Here is a 16,829-nt window from a genome sequence, read left to right as displayed (position 1 = left end):
ACAGGGGGATGATCACCTCCCTAGCCCTGCTGGTCACGCTGTTCCTAATACAAGCCAGGATGCCGTTGGCCTTCTTGGCCACCTGAGCACACTGCTGGCTCATATTCAGCCGACTATCCACCATCACTCCCAGGTCCTTCTCTGCCTGGCAGCTTTCCAACCATTCCTCTCCCAGCCTGTAGCTCTGCTTGGGGTTATTGCGCCCCAGGTGCAGGACCCGGCACTTGGCCTTGTTAAACTTCATGCAGTTGACCTCAGCCCATCGGTCCAGCCTATCCAGATCCTCCTGCAGAGCTTTCCTACCCTCAAGCAGATCGACACACGCACCTAACTTGGTGTCATCTGCGAACTTACTGAGGGTGCACTCGATGCCCTCGTCCAGATCATCGATGAAGATATTAAAGAGGACTGGCCCCAGCACCGAGCCCTGGGGGACGCCACTAGTGACTGGCCTCCAACTGGACTTGGCTCCATTCACCACGACTCTTTGGGCCCGGCTATCCAGCCAGTTTCTAACCCAACGAAGCGTGCGCCAGTCCAAGCCAAGAGCAGCCAGTTTCTTGAGGAGAATGCTGTGGGAGACGGTGTCAAAAGCCTTGCTGAAGTCAAGGTAGACCACATCCACAGCCTTTCCCTCATCCACCCAGCGTGTCACTCTGTCATCTCTCATACATACATACAACATTACTGGACTGAAATTCTTTTCAAATAGTATCAGCAACAAGCCTATAAAATATAGATACATAGTGCTGTGGCAAGAAGACAGAAGAATTTGTTCAAAACTATTAATGAAATTCTTTATTCTTTTTTGTTTGTTTGTTTTTGTTTTTGTTTTTGATGGAGTCTCTATGATCTACATGTAGAACTTTCAATATGTAATGCCTACTTTGAAAAACTACAAATAAATCGCAACAAATGTAAGTTATTGAGCTGAGAGTCAACTGCTACACCTGCTGTAGAATCTGTTGCTTCAAGAATGATAAACAATTATTACCTCCATCTTTACCATCAAGTAAACTTGAGAGCATACAAATGTTCTGCATATCTGTTCTACCTCTGTCTGTGTATAAATCATATACTTTCTCTACATGCTTATGTACAGAAATGCTTATATCATAAGTACCTGTCCTGGTTTTGGCTGGGATGAAGATAATTTTCCTCATAGTAGCTGGTATGGTGCCGCATTTTGGACTTAGGATGAGAATAATGCTGACAACACACTGGTGTTTGTTGCAGAGTACTGCTTACACAGACTTTTCAGCTCCTCACACTGCCCTGCCAGTGAGGAGGCTGAAGTTGCCCAAGGAGCTGGGAGGGGACAGAACCAGAACAGCTGGCCCAGACTGGTCAAAGGGACATCCTAAACCACATGGTGTCATTCTGAACAATAAAACTGGGGTGGCTGGCTGGGGTGGGGGTGGGGTTGTGCTGCTCAGGACCAGGCTGGGCATCTGTCAGTGGGTGGTGAAAATTTTCATTGTGTGCATCTCTTGCTTTGTATATTTGTTTATTATTATTTTCCCTTCCTTTTCTGTCCTATTAAACTGTCTTTATCTCAACCCACCAGCTTCTACATTTTTTCTTCCCAATTCTCTCCCCCATCCCGCTGGGAGGGGTGGGGTGAGCGAATGGCTGTTGGTGCTTAGCTACCTGCCGGGTTAAACCACAACACTGCTTATTCATCTCATTTTCCTTAGAATTCTACATTTGTTTGAACAGAAGACATTAAATTTATGGGGTAATATATGATGAATGCAAACAAGGAAGAACACAAACTTTCAGAAAGAAGTAACAGAATTCTACCCCAATAATTGAAATAAAATGAAAGTTCCCGTCTTAGTTTCTTACAGGTCTATCCTCCTCTTTTAATATTATGAAGTTCAATGAAGAATTTGTTCCTGTAGACCTTTAGCATATTCAATAATAAAAGAAAATAATTGAAAACATGGAATATGGAATATTTTAAACTTCATACAGTACAGGACAGAGGATAAAATAGGATACTGTGTGATCAAATTACAGCAAAATAGTTATTGTAAAAAATAAAGAAGGAAGAAACAACAAACATGAAGGCAGATTAAAAGAAAAAAATCACTTAGGATATATAAATTCCTTATAAACTTATTAATAATAATAATAAAAAAAGAGACCTGGATTTACATGTAAATTGCTATGTCTTTCAACATATTCCACCAAATTGTGAATTTTGCATTTTTGTTCTTATCAGCAGAAATATCCTAAATAACTTATGTTCAAACAGTTCAAACAAGTGTTTTTGCTGAGGCGATCGGCTCCGGGGCAGAAGTGTTCTGCAGCAGAGCAGGGGACCGAGGCGGGCAGGGCTTTTTGTCCGGCATCGAGGCCACTCGGGGGAGCCACCGGGACCCGGCTGTCCTCGCGAGGGAGGCTGACGAGGCGAGGGCGGAGCCAGCAACGCACCCTCCCAGGCTGTTTAAAAGTTGCCCCCAGGGAGCGCGAGCAACCAGGAGCGTGGCGAACAGGACGGGCAAACAGGGCGTGGCGCGTCGAAGGGCGTGGCGCGGCAGTTTGCGCGGCAGTTCGCGCGGGCAGGGCGAGCGGGGGGCCCAACGTTGCTCTGTTGCAGCTGCCTCTCCCTTCGGTGCTTGTAACCTGCTTGCGTAGAACCTGACCATGGTATCGACCAGGCAGAAAACCGTGGCCTCCGCATCTCGTGCGGCATCTCCAGCCACGGTCGCCAGTGTGGCTACTCAGACGGAGGGCTCGGGGAAACACGCAGCTGTCCAGGTCCTGGGCTGCAGAGTGTGCCCCAGCCTTCTGTCGGTCTCCGACAGCAGTGGTGGGTATGCCTGTGGGAGGTGTGCCCAGGTTGAAGAACTGCTCAGCCAGGTAGCGGAGCTCCGGGAGGAGGTGAACAGGCTCAGGAGCATCAGGGAATCAGAGAGGGAAATTGACTGGTGGAGGTGCGCTCTACCCTCTCTGAGGCAGGCTCACGAGCCTGCCACAGCACAGGCGTCTCCTGTTACGCAGAAGACGGAGGTTCCCTCCTCCTGCCAGGCAGCGGGAGGAGACCTAGATCAAGGGGGGGAATGGAGGCAGGTGCCTATTCGGGGTGGTAGGCGAGCCCTCTCTCTGCCCACCTCACCTTCTCATCTACCCTTAAATAATCGATATGAAGGACTAGAACAAGACAATCTAAATGATAAAGTAGATAAAAACCCGTCCCAGTTGGAGGGGGCACCTAAGACAAGGCGACCTACGCGTCGCATTGCCACATCATCCTTCAAAAAAGAAAGAAGGGCTATTGTTATGGGGGGCTCCCTCCTGAAAGGGACAGAGGGACCGATATGCCGACCGGACCCAACCCGCAGAGAAGTCTGTTGCCTCCCTGGGGCTCGGGTGAGAGACTTTGCCAAGAAAGTCATGCGCCTGGTACGGCCCACTGACTACTACCCGCTACTGGTCTTTCAGGCTGGTAGTGATGAAGTAGCAACGAGAAGTCCGAAGGCGATCAAGAGAGACTTTAGGGATTTGGGGTGACTACTTAGAGGATCAGGGGCGCAGGTTGTGTTTGCCTCTGTCCTTCCGATAGGGGGGATCGAAGCTGAAAGGCGTGCTGTTCACATAAACTCGTGGCTTCGAGACTGGTGTGACCGGCAGAATTTTGGGTTCTTTGATCACGGGAAGGTCTATGCTACACCGGGCCTGATGGCACCGGATGGGATGCGCCTCTCTCGGAGAGGGGTAAGGATCTTTGGTCAGGAGTTGGCAGGGCTGATAGATAGGGCTTTAAACTAGAGTCGAAGGGGGAAGGGGCTAAAACCAGGCGCGCCGGTGAAGACCTAAGGGATGGTACGCTAGAATCAGAGGGGCTGTGTGCCAGTGAGGTCCTTTGGTCAGATCCACAAGGTGCTGAGTGTAAGGAGATGCACCTGAAGTGCTTCTACACGAACGCATGCAGTATGAGGAATAAAATGGATGAGCTAGAAGTCCTGGCCCAGTCCCGCAACTACGACATCATCGGCATAAGCGAAACCTGGTGGGATGAGTCCTGTGACTGGGGTGTTGCGATAGATGGTTACAGGCTCTTCAGGAGGGACAGGCAGGGTAGGCGAGGTGGTGGGGTGGCGATGCATGTGAAGCAGGGGCTGGACTGTGTGGAACTTCAGGTCGGCGATGGCAAAGTTGAGAGCCTCTGGGTAAGGATCAAGGGACGAACGAATAAAGGGGATGTCGTTGTGGGAGTCTATTACAGACCGCCTGGTCAGGACGATAGCGCCGATAAATTATTCTTTACAGAGCTAAGAGAGGCCTCGAGATTAACTCCCCTTGTCCTTATGGGGGACTTCAACTTGCCGGACGTTAACTGGGAGTGCCACATGGCTGACACGAGCAAGTCCAGGAGGTTCATGAAGCACCTAGATGATAACTTCTTGGTGCAGGTGCTAACGGAGCCAACTAGGAAAGGTGCCCTCCTAGACCTGTTGCTAGAAAACAGAGAGGGTCTGGTGGGAGATGTGGTGATTGGTGGCCGCCTCGGTCATAGCAACCATTAAGTGGTTGAGTTCAAAATTTATGGTGACAGAAGGAAAAGTGCCACCAAAACCTCATCCCTAGATACGGGGAAAGCGGACTTCAGGCTGCTCAGGGAACTAGTCAGCAAGGTCCCCTGGGAAACTGCTCTTGAAGGCCTCGATGTCCACCAGTGCTGGTCATTCTTTAAGCGATGCCTCCTAGAAGCACAAGATCAGGCAATTCCTAAATATCGCAAGTCAGGCAGGCGGGGCAGGAGGCCGGCGTGGCTGACCAGGAACGTTCTAATGGAGATTAGGCGGAAACAGAGAGTGTTTCGCTACTGGAAGGAGGGCCAGGTGTCATGGAAAGAATACAGGGATGCTGTTCGTGTTTGTAGGGAGAAAGTTCGTGTGGCCAAAGCACACCTAGAGTTGAAGCTGGCTGTGTCTGTGAGAGAAAATAAAAAGGGTTTTTTTAGATATGTGAATGGAAAAAGGAGAACTAAAGAATACATAGGGCCGCTCCTTGATAGGGAAGGTCTCCTCACAGACAACGACATAGGCAAAGCAGAGACGCTTAACACCTTCTTTGCCTCTGTCTTCAATGCCGATGATGGGCTTCGGGACCCAGGGTGCCCTGAGCTGGAGGACCGGGACGGTGAGGATGACAAACTCCCAACCGACCCTGAACGTGTGCGGGATTTGCTACTCCACCTGGATCCCTACAAGTCCATGGGTCCGGATGGGATTCATCCCCGGGTGCTGAAAGAGCTGGCGGACGTCATCGCGGAACCTCTCTCAATTATTTTTCAACGATCCTGGGAATTTGGAGAGGTCCCGGTAGACTGGAAGCTGGCAAATGTTGTGCCGATTTTCAAGAAGGGTCAGAAAGAAGACCCTGGCAATTACAGGCCTGTCAGTCTCACGTCAGTGCCTGGTAAAATCATGGAGAAGTTGGTTCTCGAACTTATTGAGGCGCACCTGGGGGACAAAGCAGTCATTGGTCCCAGCCAGCATGGGTTTGTGAAGGGTAGGTCCTGCCTAACTAACCTGATTTCCTTTTATGATAAGATCACCCGTATGGTGGACCAAGGGAAACCAGCTGATGTGATTTTTTTGGACTTCAGCAAGGCTTTTGACACGGTTTCCCATAGGATCCTACTGGACAAAATGTCCACCATACAGCTAAATAAAAACATCATACGATGGGTGAGCAATTGGCTCACGGGCAGGGCCCAAAGGGTTATGGTAAATGGGGCTGCGTCAGGCTGGCGGGCGGTCACCAGTGGGGTCCCTCAAGGCTCCATTTTAGGGCCGGTACTTTTCAATATTTTTATAAACGATCTGGATGTAGGAATAGAAAGTATTTTGAGCAAGTTTGCTGATGACACCAAACTTGGAGGAGTTGTGGACTCGAATGAGGGTGTAAAGGCCTTGCAGAGGGATCTGGATAGGTTGGAGAGCTGGGCGATCACCAACCGCATGAAGTTCAATAAGAGCAAGTGCCGGGTCCTGCACCTGGGACGGGGAAACCCTGGCTGCACGTACAGACTGGGCGACGAGATGCTGGAGAGCAGCCTAGAAGAGAGGGATCTGGGGGTCGTGGTAGACAGCAAGTTGAATATGAGCCAGCAGTGTGCCCTGGCAGCCAGGAGGGCCAATCGTGTCCTGGGGTGCATCAAGCACGGCATCGCTAGTAGGTCAAGGGAGGTGATTGTCCCGCTCTACTCTGCACTGGTGCGGCCTCACCTCGAGTACTGTGTGCAGTTCTGGGCACCACAGTATAAAAAGGACATGAAACTGTTGGAGAGTGTCCAGAGGAGGGCTACAAAGATGGTGAAAGGCCTGGAGGGGAAGACGTACGAAGAACGGCTGAGGTCACTGGGCCTGTTCAGCCTGGAGAAGAGGAGGCTGAGGGGAGACCTCATCACAGTCTACAACTTCCTCGTAAGGGGGTATCGAGAGGCAGGAGACCTTTTCTCCATTAACACCAGTGACAGGACCCACGGGAATGGGGTTAAGCTGAGGCAGGGGAAATTTAGGCTTGACGTCAGGAGGGGGTTCTTCACAGAGAGGGTGGTTGCACACTGGAACAGGCTCCCCAGGGAAGTGGTCACTGCACCGAGCCTGTCTGAATTTAAGAAGAGATTGGACTGTGCACTTAGTCACATGGTCTGAACTTTCGGGTAGACCTGTGCGGTGTCAAGAGTTGGACTTGATGATCCTTAAGGGTCCCTTCCAACTCAGGATATTCTATGATTCTATGATTCTATGATTCTAAGTGTTCAAACAAACAAAACCATCATAAATTCCACTGCCATTTAGTGAGCTTTCAGCTCCAAAACTCTTCCATGAAGATGCCTAATTTACTCACATATGTCTTGATCAACGTTACCTCAAACAGATGACACTTTCAGGTAAGTCCTTTTCTTCTGAGTTGTTATTTTATATTCCTATTTTATTTAGGATTTCCAGCTATCAGAACTTTCACTGTTGTGGATGGGAATCTTTATCATCAACTGTGTGATACATTTATAAATTCAAGTAAGATACTAAAATCAACATTAAAAATTAAATATTGAACCTGGATAACTAAGATAGGTGTTGCTGTACTGAGGCTTGTAATTTTATATTTATATATATATATATATATATATATTGGGGTGGGCGTCTTATCAATTGGTTTGAAATGGAAAACATGACACAAATCCAATGTATTACTTCCCATGCTACTTATGGGAACAAAAATGAATGCCATTTTGGGGTGTTTTCCAAGAGATGTTTATTGCCAAATGTTAATGAATACTAATTTACATTTAATCAGGACAGTATTTCACATCAATTCCAATTAACTGGAATACATTTTTTCTATTGCAAAGAGAAAAGTGGCCTACAACAAAGTTTAAATTATATCTGAAATTCATATTTGATTTTAATACACATTTTACTAAGTATTAAGAGGTATGTGAGCCGGTTTATTCAAGAGTGACATACTGCCTCTTTAACAAAGATATCTAATTTATGATTACTTATTATGTGCTTTGTGCTTTTAGGAAACTAGTACCAAAATTCTCTGGTAGTCTCTTGGGAATGTGAGTGGGCAGCCATCTTTAAAGACACTAATATAAATGTTCACAAATCAAAAATCTGCATTTATTGCTGAGTAGATAATTTTCAATTTTGTTCTGGGAAACTTGTTATTTCTCTCAAAATTTAGAAATGATACCAATGTTAAGAAGTCAAGCTTTCAGAAATCACTGAAGACAGATTTCATGTAAATATTAAAATATAAAATTTGAAGACTTTTATTAGTATTCAAAATGCATTACTGCTAATACACATTAGTAATTAGAATTACTTTCATTGACAATTTCTACAATTTGTAATATAATAAAACTGAAACTTCCTATGCAAATGTGTGCACAACAAATTACAATACATTAATGTAAGCTTTGACTGGTTCAGCTTCACTGAAAAAAATTAAGTGTTAAAAAGTGGTCTAAAGCAATGCAAGATAAATGCATTTATCATTTAGGCAAGAAAGAATTGCAGGTGTGGAGACTGTGACAGTTAACAGGTCGGAGACTCTGTATTAGATTCTAAATGTTAATAAATCCTACAAAAAATCAGAAGAAGGCAATTCAGCAGTACTAAGGATCAGCTTGTTCCGAAGAACACAGAGGCTTTTTTTCCCTATCTGAGTACTACCAAGCCAACCAAGATTCTTCGGGGATCAATCACTAGAAATGGCAAACATGCTTAGCATGGTAGTCTACTGGTATCTGTCTACTGCACGTATTAGCCAACAAATAATTGCTTTCCACTCCCAAGTTGTTCATACCTTACTGACATTCTCTTCCTGTATGATATGAGAAGCCCAAATTAAGTGATGCAGGAAATGAGGTACAGTAAGGTACAGTAAGATGAACCCAAACTTCAGAATCATTATGCTACAGAATTTCAAAATAAATTTACAAATACAAAAATTAGTTAAGATTTTCTACTTTTAAAATTTATAAGCATAACATCTCAAGAACTGCAGTTTAAGATAATTTAAATTCTAGAACATATTTTGTTTGAGACATTACTAGGGTGTGATTTAGAATTTAAAAGAGATCGAAGAATAAAGGTGAGTCATATGGTGGCAGATTTTAATGTGGAATAATTTCAAGTATGTTTCTATTTTATTTTAGGTATGCAGTTTGTTCAAATGTCTTCTGAATAATATGAAAATTACATAATACTAGTAGAATTGATTTTGTTTGAACTATGGTTTTATACCTCATTAAATTGCATTTCAACTTATTTGCCACTTATTAAGACCACTCTGAACTCTTTTTGTAAGAATACCGTGGAATTTGCTGCAGGTTAAGAATTTTTTTAGTTTTATTCTTAAAATTGTTCAGAACATCTACAGTATACTTGATGATTCACACAATTCTGCTAAAACAAGGATATCCAAATGATTTTTTTTCAACCTCTCTCTCTCTCTGTCTCTCCCCTCCCCCCCACCCCCACCTTTTTACATTCATGGATGTCAGCATTATGTACATATTTTACAAATATATTTCATATATTTGCAAAAATACATACTGATAGCTCAGGCAAATACACACCGATAGCTCAGGCAAAGTCTGCACAGTAACTCCCCTAACATTTTCCACTGCCTCATGTAAATTCACATGCTCAATGAGTTTAAAGGAGCAATTACTCTCCAGATAGATAAAATGGCAATTTCTTTGCCAGACAACTTTATCCATTTTTGCCTGTGTGTCATTCACAAAATCGTGATTGTGAAACATATCATTCATTTAGGACAAAGCTGTGGTAAATAACAATGTGTAGAAAAAGACAGAAAAAGCTTTCATACTTCCAAGATAAATAAATGAGTTATGAGCTCCCACAATATAACATCAAATGTTTTTTCTACAAATTCATTTCAGAGTTTTGGTATTATAAATCTTAAATTCAGAATATTTACTAAATGTAGTATATATCTTGAATATTATCATATATAGATGTTTAGCATTAAACCTAAATGAAACTGATATGCACAGATAAATGATCTGCTTTCATAGTTAACAAAACAATAGAGAACTAGAAATTTCATTTTCTATAAAAGTCTTGATAAACTTTTAGAATTGCAGTTCTAAGAAAATAATGCCATTATTAATGTGAAACTACTGTGTGCTGAGATGATTACAAACCAAAACAAACCAAAACTACATCCTATATATATATATATATATATATATCTTACAATACTAGAAATGGTTCTACTAAAGTTTGCAGTACTGGTAATTATATTTATCCGTCCATTTTCAGAGATCGTACTTTCCAAATAAAAGAACAAATAAAATCGATGAGCAATAAATATTATTTCTTTTTCATAATTACCTTCTGTGTACAGCTGCACTAATGCATTACCTTTCATTATATATTTTTATTTTTTTTTTTAATAAAACAATGACACATTTGAAACTTTGGACACGATTCAATTTCTTTAATTCTGATATCTAAATTGTAGGTGTTTAAATGACAGCTTCTCACCTTTGTTTACAGTAACAAAACCAGAGATTGTTTCATACCATCCCAAGACAGATGTTTGAGATAGCAATAATGAACTTAGGGAAAAGTCAGAGAGATCAGTTATACTTGTGGATGAGAGAACAGGGGAATGAATTTTACTTCTCATTGCCTGTAATGCTAATTTACTCACTAGACCTTTTTTTTTTTTTTTCATATCTTTAATTAATTATCTTCAAGACTAATCTGTTCTAGAAATGGCTACCTTTAAGTAGTCTTTTTCCATTTTACCAATGGGCTGGTATTCATTCCCTTTCCTGCAGTAAATTAACAATAGCCAGGATAGCCAAGGCAAAGGAAGAACCTAACACATTCTGTCAGTTTATCAGATGCAAAAGGGTAACAAAGAAAGAATTCAGTCATTACTCTAGGGACACCAAACACTATTGATGTTGGGAAGAATGAAGTGTTTACACCTTTCCTGCTTCAGATTCCATTAAGGATGAATGAACAGACATCTAACAGAAATAACCTCAAGTTCTAAAGACACTGAGATACAATAGGAAAAAAAATGTTACTTAGATAAGTCAGATGAAATTTCATCAGGTTGATGAAATTTTCTGCAGACTACTTTAGAAAAATGGCTGAAGAAATCTCATGTTAGCATTATCTTTGAAAGCAGGAAGAGAATAGATGATCTTCCAGATGAGAGCAAACATACTCATTATTTTTTAAAAGGGAGGGAAAATGCCACATCTATCTAACTCCAGTTGAGGAAAAATATCTTGATAAAATAAAAAAGGTGTTTATTATCAGCCAAGAAATCATGCTGTAACAACAAAACTTCCTTCAACAGGATACCACATTTCATGAGTATGGTTGAAATAATGTCTGTTTCAGATAATACCATTATTAAATGAGCTAGAAATTTATAGTGAAGGAAACAAACAAACAAGCAAACAAAAAAATGTTGCAAGGTGACTGTATAAATAGTCGGAAAACTGTACTCAGCTGTTATTATAATGAATCAAGAACAAATGCTGAGCATGATTACAGTGTTTATTTTAACTTCAATACTGTTCAATATATTTACCATTTTAGAACAGAACAGGAATAGAATAGAGTAGAATAGAATAGAATAGAATAGAATAGAATAGAATAGAATAGAATAGAATAGAATAGAATAGAATAGAATAGAATAGAATAGAATAGAATAGAATAGAATAGTTCACTTGGAAGGGACCTTCAAAGATCATCTAGTTTAACTGCACAGAAAATAAAGGTGCACCATTCAATTTGCAGATCACTTCAAACAATTCTAGGCTTTGGAAGTCTCCAAAAATTAAAATTCAAATGATCTTGAGAATATGAAGTTGTTTATCTTCAAAACAAAACAAAACAAAACAAAACAAAAACACAGCTGACAGTAATGCCCTTGTAGCTTTAAAGGTTATTAAATGAAAGATTGTCTTACCTCCATTTAAAAACTGCAGGCTGATTGTCAAACAGGATATGCAAAACTTTGTGGCAAATAAGACAATTATTCAAAAGGTTACCAAAATTATTCTATCAGTTAGAACTTTCTCCAGTTCAAAAGCCTCTCCCCTCATCAGAAACAGCAAAATTCTTTTTTTGTAGGTTTCTTCCTACAGAAGTTCAAGCATGTCTCTATGTATAGAGAGAGATATAGATGTAACTCCTATTGGACAGTTGGACACACAGTCTGGCTATCACAGAAGTCTTGTTGCTTATACCTCCTTATTAATTACATGTTGTAATCCAACTGTCAAACTCAATTTATACAGCACTTCTCCATTTTACATATACATTTAATTTACATATAACCAGATGTAGCTGTTATAAATAACTGGAATAAATTATTTAGACAAATTGTAGTCTTTCTATCATAAGCATTTTTTAAAAAAGCAGACAAGCATCTGTCAAAACTAGTTGTAGCTAATTCAGCTTTGAGGAGAAAAGATTAGACTCATCTTTATGCTCATCTCTATTCTATAATTTTACCATGTCATTTACAGATAATTTTACTGATAAGTCACTATGTCAAAATATGAAGTTAAAATATATTGACTATGACAGAAATTATGATCTCATGACATTGAAATCTATGACATTATCAGAGGACAGAAGATTGTGGCCAAAGGGTTAAAAAATGTAATGTAGTTAATTAGGTAAAACCAAAGAAATCACAGTAGGAAAGCCTTTCTGTATACAAGAACAATTATAACTATGTGAAACTTCAACATATGGTAAAATATTTAACATAAATATTCAACATGGTAAAATATTTAAAAAAACAAATAGTGTCCATACAGTTATTGCTTTTGTATTACATGTTAGAAAGGGAAAATTTGAAGCACTCTGTGATCCTGAACTTCAATTTTAGCATTTATTTGGACAGAAGACTATGTTTTTAAGTTGCTCAAACAATTATAATATTCTTATTTGAATTGCAAAACATTTTACATAGGAAAAAAATGCAGACAGAGACTCACAGAATAGTTCTAGTTGGAAGGGACATGATGACTCCGGAGGTTATCTAGTGCAACCCCCCTGGCCAAGCAGGGACAAGCTTGCCCAGAACCCTCTCCAGGTATCTTTTGAATTTCTCTCAGGAGTGATATACAGTTCAAATGAAAGAATGAATAAGTAGATTTAAAAAAAAAAAAAATAAAAATCTAAAATATCTTTAATTTGGTAAGACACTTAGAAACATATTTACAAAATATATGTGTATATATATATCCCACAGCCTTCCTTTTCAAAAAGAAAGGCAATAGAAATATACAAGAGTTTGCTCTGCTCCTAAATGCTGAATAATTCCTCTAAAGAAATAAAATAATTTCACAGGAAATGTTGTAACTTCTTGCTGAAGTTACAGTAACAAAAATAAAAGTTACAATAACTTGCTCAAAAAACAAGTTATTTTACTGTGGTATTCCGAGATACAACATAATGCAAAGCAAATAAAGATTCAGTGTCATTAATGGTTACTTACTAATTAAAATAGCATTCAGAGATTCAGTATTGCTATATATGAATTTCTTTGTTAGGTTTCCCACAACTAAAGATTCTTTTACTTGATCATGAAGTCAGAAGCTGAGCAAGCATCTTCCATGTCTGGAGAACAACAGAGGAAATGACTGTCATCTGTAATGTCAAAATTTCTACTTATTTTACGAATGTAACAAGGCACATGGCACAAGAACCTCAGTTGCAACTAGAAATTTTATTTCTTGTGGGAAAAACAAAAACAAAAACAAAAACAAAACAACAAACTTCCTAAACTGGAAGTATACAGTCTACAAAGCCATCTACTGAGAATCGAAAATAAGGGAAGTATTGATGGTACTGGAAAGTACTGGAAGTCCAGTGCTAAATAACACCCCAAGCAACAAAAGACACCTCTATGAGGACAGGGTCCTTACATGAGACACACCTGAAAACAGAGAAATGATTCTCTGTGTGCATATATCCATAAGTGATGAAAGCAGTGCAAACAGGAATCTTTACCCAAAGGGCAATGAGACAATGAGTTAGAGAAAAAGTGATAGACATGATCATCCTATGTTGTTTGTTTTAATACTCAGTCTCAGTAATATTCATTTAAAAAGCGACATGATTTATTCCTTAAGTAATTCTGTGCGAATGAGATGTAGAGAAATTTCTAGACTATTTTGTCTTGATACAGTTTCATAACAGAACTTCTACTTCAACTGTAAAGTAAAAATTTTTAATGTTAAAATAATTTAATTGCTGTTCTGTACTTCAAGCAGTTATTGTAGGCTGCAGGAGGAAAATATTCATTTAGAAATACATAAAAAAAAAACCCTCCTAAACACTCAAATCAGTATTATTGTGTTCGTCACTTTGTTTCTAAAATAGCAAAACTTTAATATACAAATGTAAGATTACTACATTTGTTACCACTAGTGTTAATCTGAACAATGGTATGTTATTTATGTATTCCTCAAAATGAAACTGCTTATATGTGTAGTACAGTTCATATTTTCTACTTTCCACTTACCCACTTTTCTACTGATTACAAAAAAATGTCATTTGGAAGGTAAATAATATTATCAGACAAGATTCTTGAAATTAAAATAATCTGATACCCTGTTATTTAGACAAAACATTTTGATTTTTAAAATTACATTCTATGGGGATAGTATGTATTCCTATTAAATAAAGCAAGGATTAAAATTATGAGTCAGATTATCAAAAGAATTAACTCCTTTTAACTCCAGCCACAGAGTGACATTACAAAATACTTACTATGAATTGTGGGTGAATATCAAAAAAACATGCTTATTATTCAACTAAACCAACCAAAATTTTTCCTTCATATTCAGCGACTGTGAATATAAGTCAGAAGACATTGGGATGTAAGAATTACATCCAATGGAATTACCCAATGGAATTACATCCCAATGTCTTCTGACATTGATTAAGATTGCTGCTTATTCAGATACTGGAGAAGGCCATATCAACTTGTAACGTTACTCGAAAGATAACTTCTTTGATGATGTGGCATTATAAATCTACTTTTATCCTTACTGTTTTTAATTCTTAAGAGAACTCTAGAAATTGTTCATTTTCTGTCAAATATTGAAAGGTTTTCAAGGGTGAAACACCTCTGAAAACATATATATATGTTTTGTTTTGTTTTGTTTTGTTTTGCTTTTCTTCAAAGGAACCTGTAAGCTGAAATGTAAGTATCATACGGTCATATCTAAAACAGTAAATAAAATGTCCTAGTACCTGTTCTCAGGTTCTGGGACTCAGGCCAAATGGCATGTCACAATTTACATCCACATGGCTAAATGCTCTTATCCTCTAAAACAGTGGCTATTTCCAATGTGCCTATTGAGCATGTTTCTTGACTTATGCTAATTCCTGAACTAGTTTCTGAGAATTCTAGTTTGTACAGTCCAAAACCACTTTAGTGACTGTGATAATGCTTATCAGTATTGACCATCTTATACCAGCTCCACTGACTGTTAAATCTAATTAATTCTAATTTAATTTACTAATATATGTGTAGTGGTAAATTTATAGATTTGTTTGTTTGTTTTTATAGCCTATTTTGCAATCTCCATTGTTGTTATTTTCCAATATATAATTTGACAGAAGCTTGTACTTCAGATTGTAAATAAATGTTAAATAAAAGAACACCAAGAAACTGAATATTTTTTGAACAGAACATGAAAGCAAGCCAGCTCTGAGAAGGTTCTGAGTCACAGAAGGAACAAGATAATAGCAGAAGGAAAAAAAAAAAAAAAAAAAAAAAAAAGGACAGCACCTGTTATTGAGTCTAGCTAGAAAAATGTCCTTTCTTTGTATCACCAGAATTTCCATGGATAGAATTCTCATTCATAGAAGCACTGCCAAAAGTGTTTAAATCAAAACAAAACAACATACTGATTTTAGTAAGATGCTATCACCTAAAATTGATTAAAACAGCTTCCATGTGGATTAGCAAATGTTACAAATGAATGGCTTCCAAATGGTGGAATATGGCATAGCCACACAAACGTGTGCACTGCCACTGCCAAAACTGTACTAGATCTAGTTCCACCATTTCTCTTGAACATTATTTTGGAAAGAAAGCGTTGACAAATTTTTCAAATAAGGGTCATCTATAGCCATCGTGGGAACAGTTGGCATAAAGGAATTATGCATTTCTTGGGAGAAGTGACAATTATTGCAAATGGAGAAGTTGTGGGAACAGATTTTGGAATTGGAATAGAAATCTTAATATTTTTTTTAAATTCACTTAAAGACAGTGACATGTTACTATTCTAAGATTAATAACTATTTCTCTGGTTTTGTAATTTTATGTTCTCTATTCTTAGTTTACTTATGAATCCTTATCATTGACAAATCATGTAGCATTTACTCTTCTTAAGTGAAATTCTCTGAACATTTAAAAACTGCTTTAGGGTATGTTTATACAACTGCTTGTGATCATAATGAAATGGTTTAAAAAGTGACTGTCCTTCAAACTGGTAACTGACTGTGCTCTTCTAGGCTCCTGCAATGCAGAATAAAACGTGTTCATTTAAATCACCACTGGGATCAATTAATCCATCATTATTTTACCCAGCATTACTATGAAGGCAGTAAGTAACAACTTTGGAGAAGTAATTTTTGTTATTCCCTAAAATAAATGTAGTTAGTCATGTGACCACAATTACCTGTACTGTCCTAACTTGCGGTTAATTTTGAGAAATTATATGATTTAACCTTTTAATTTATGTAAAGGGAAACATTATCAAAAGTGTAATCTCAGTTGAAAACCCACTAGAGAAAAAAAATACAGAAGAGTTGACAAGCGAGTAAGTTTTAGTTTAGTTTTAGTCTGGTTTTGTTATTCCATTCTGGCCATTAGAAAACAATCATAGTTACTAAGTGTGGCTATCTTGCCTTGCTTTAGTCATTTCTGTGGACCTCTCAAAGGAGGTTGTAGTGAAATAGAGGTCAGTCTCTTCTCCCAAGGACAAAGTGATAAGAAGTAATGGTCTTAAGTTGTACCAGGGAGGTTTAGGTTGTATACTAAGAAAAAAATTCTCCACTGAAAGTGTTTTCAAGCATTGGAACAGGCTGCCCAGGGAAATGGTTTAGTCACCATCAGGATATATTTAAAAGACATGTATACGTAGTGCTTAGGGACATGGTTTATGGCAGACTTGGCAGTGCTAGGTTAAAGGTTGGACTCGATGATCTTAGAAGTCTGTTCCAACCTAAATGATTCTATGATTCCATTCCATATTTATAGCATGTTGAGAGGAA

This window comes from Aythya ferina, assembly GCF_964211825.1.
Source record: "Aythya ferina genome assembly, chromosome: 1".
Lineage (NCBI taxonomy): Eukaryota > Metazoa > Chordata > Aves > Anseriformes > Anatidae > Aythya > Aythya ferina.
The sequence above is the reverse complement of the archived record's forward strand: the minus strand, read 5'-3'. Positions refer to the sequence as shown.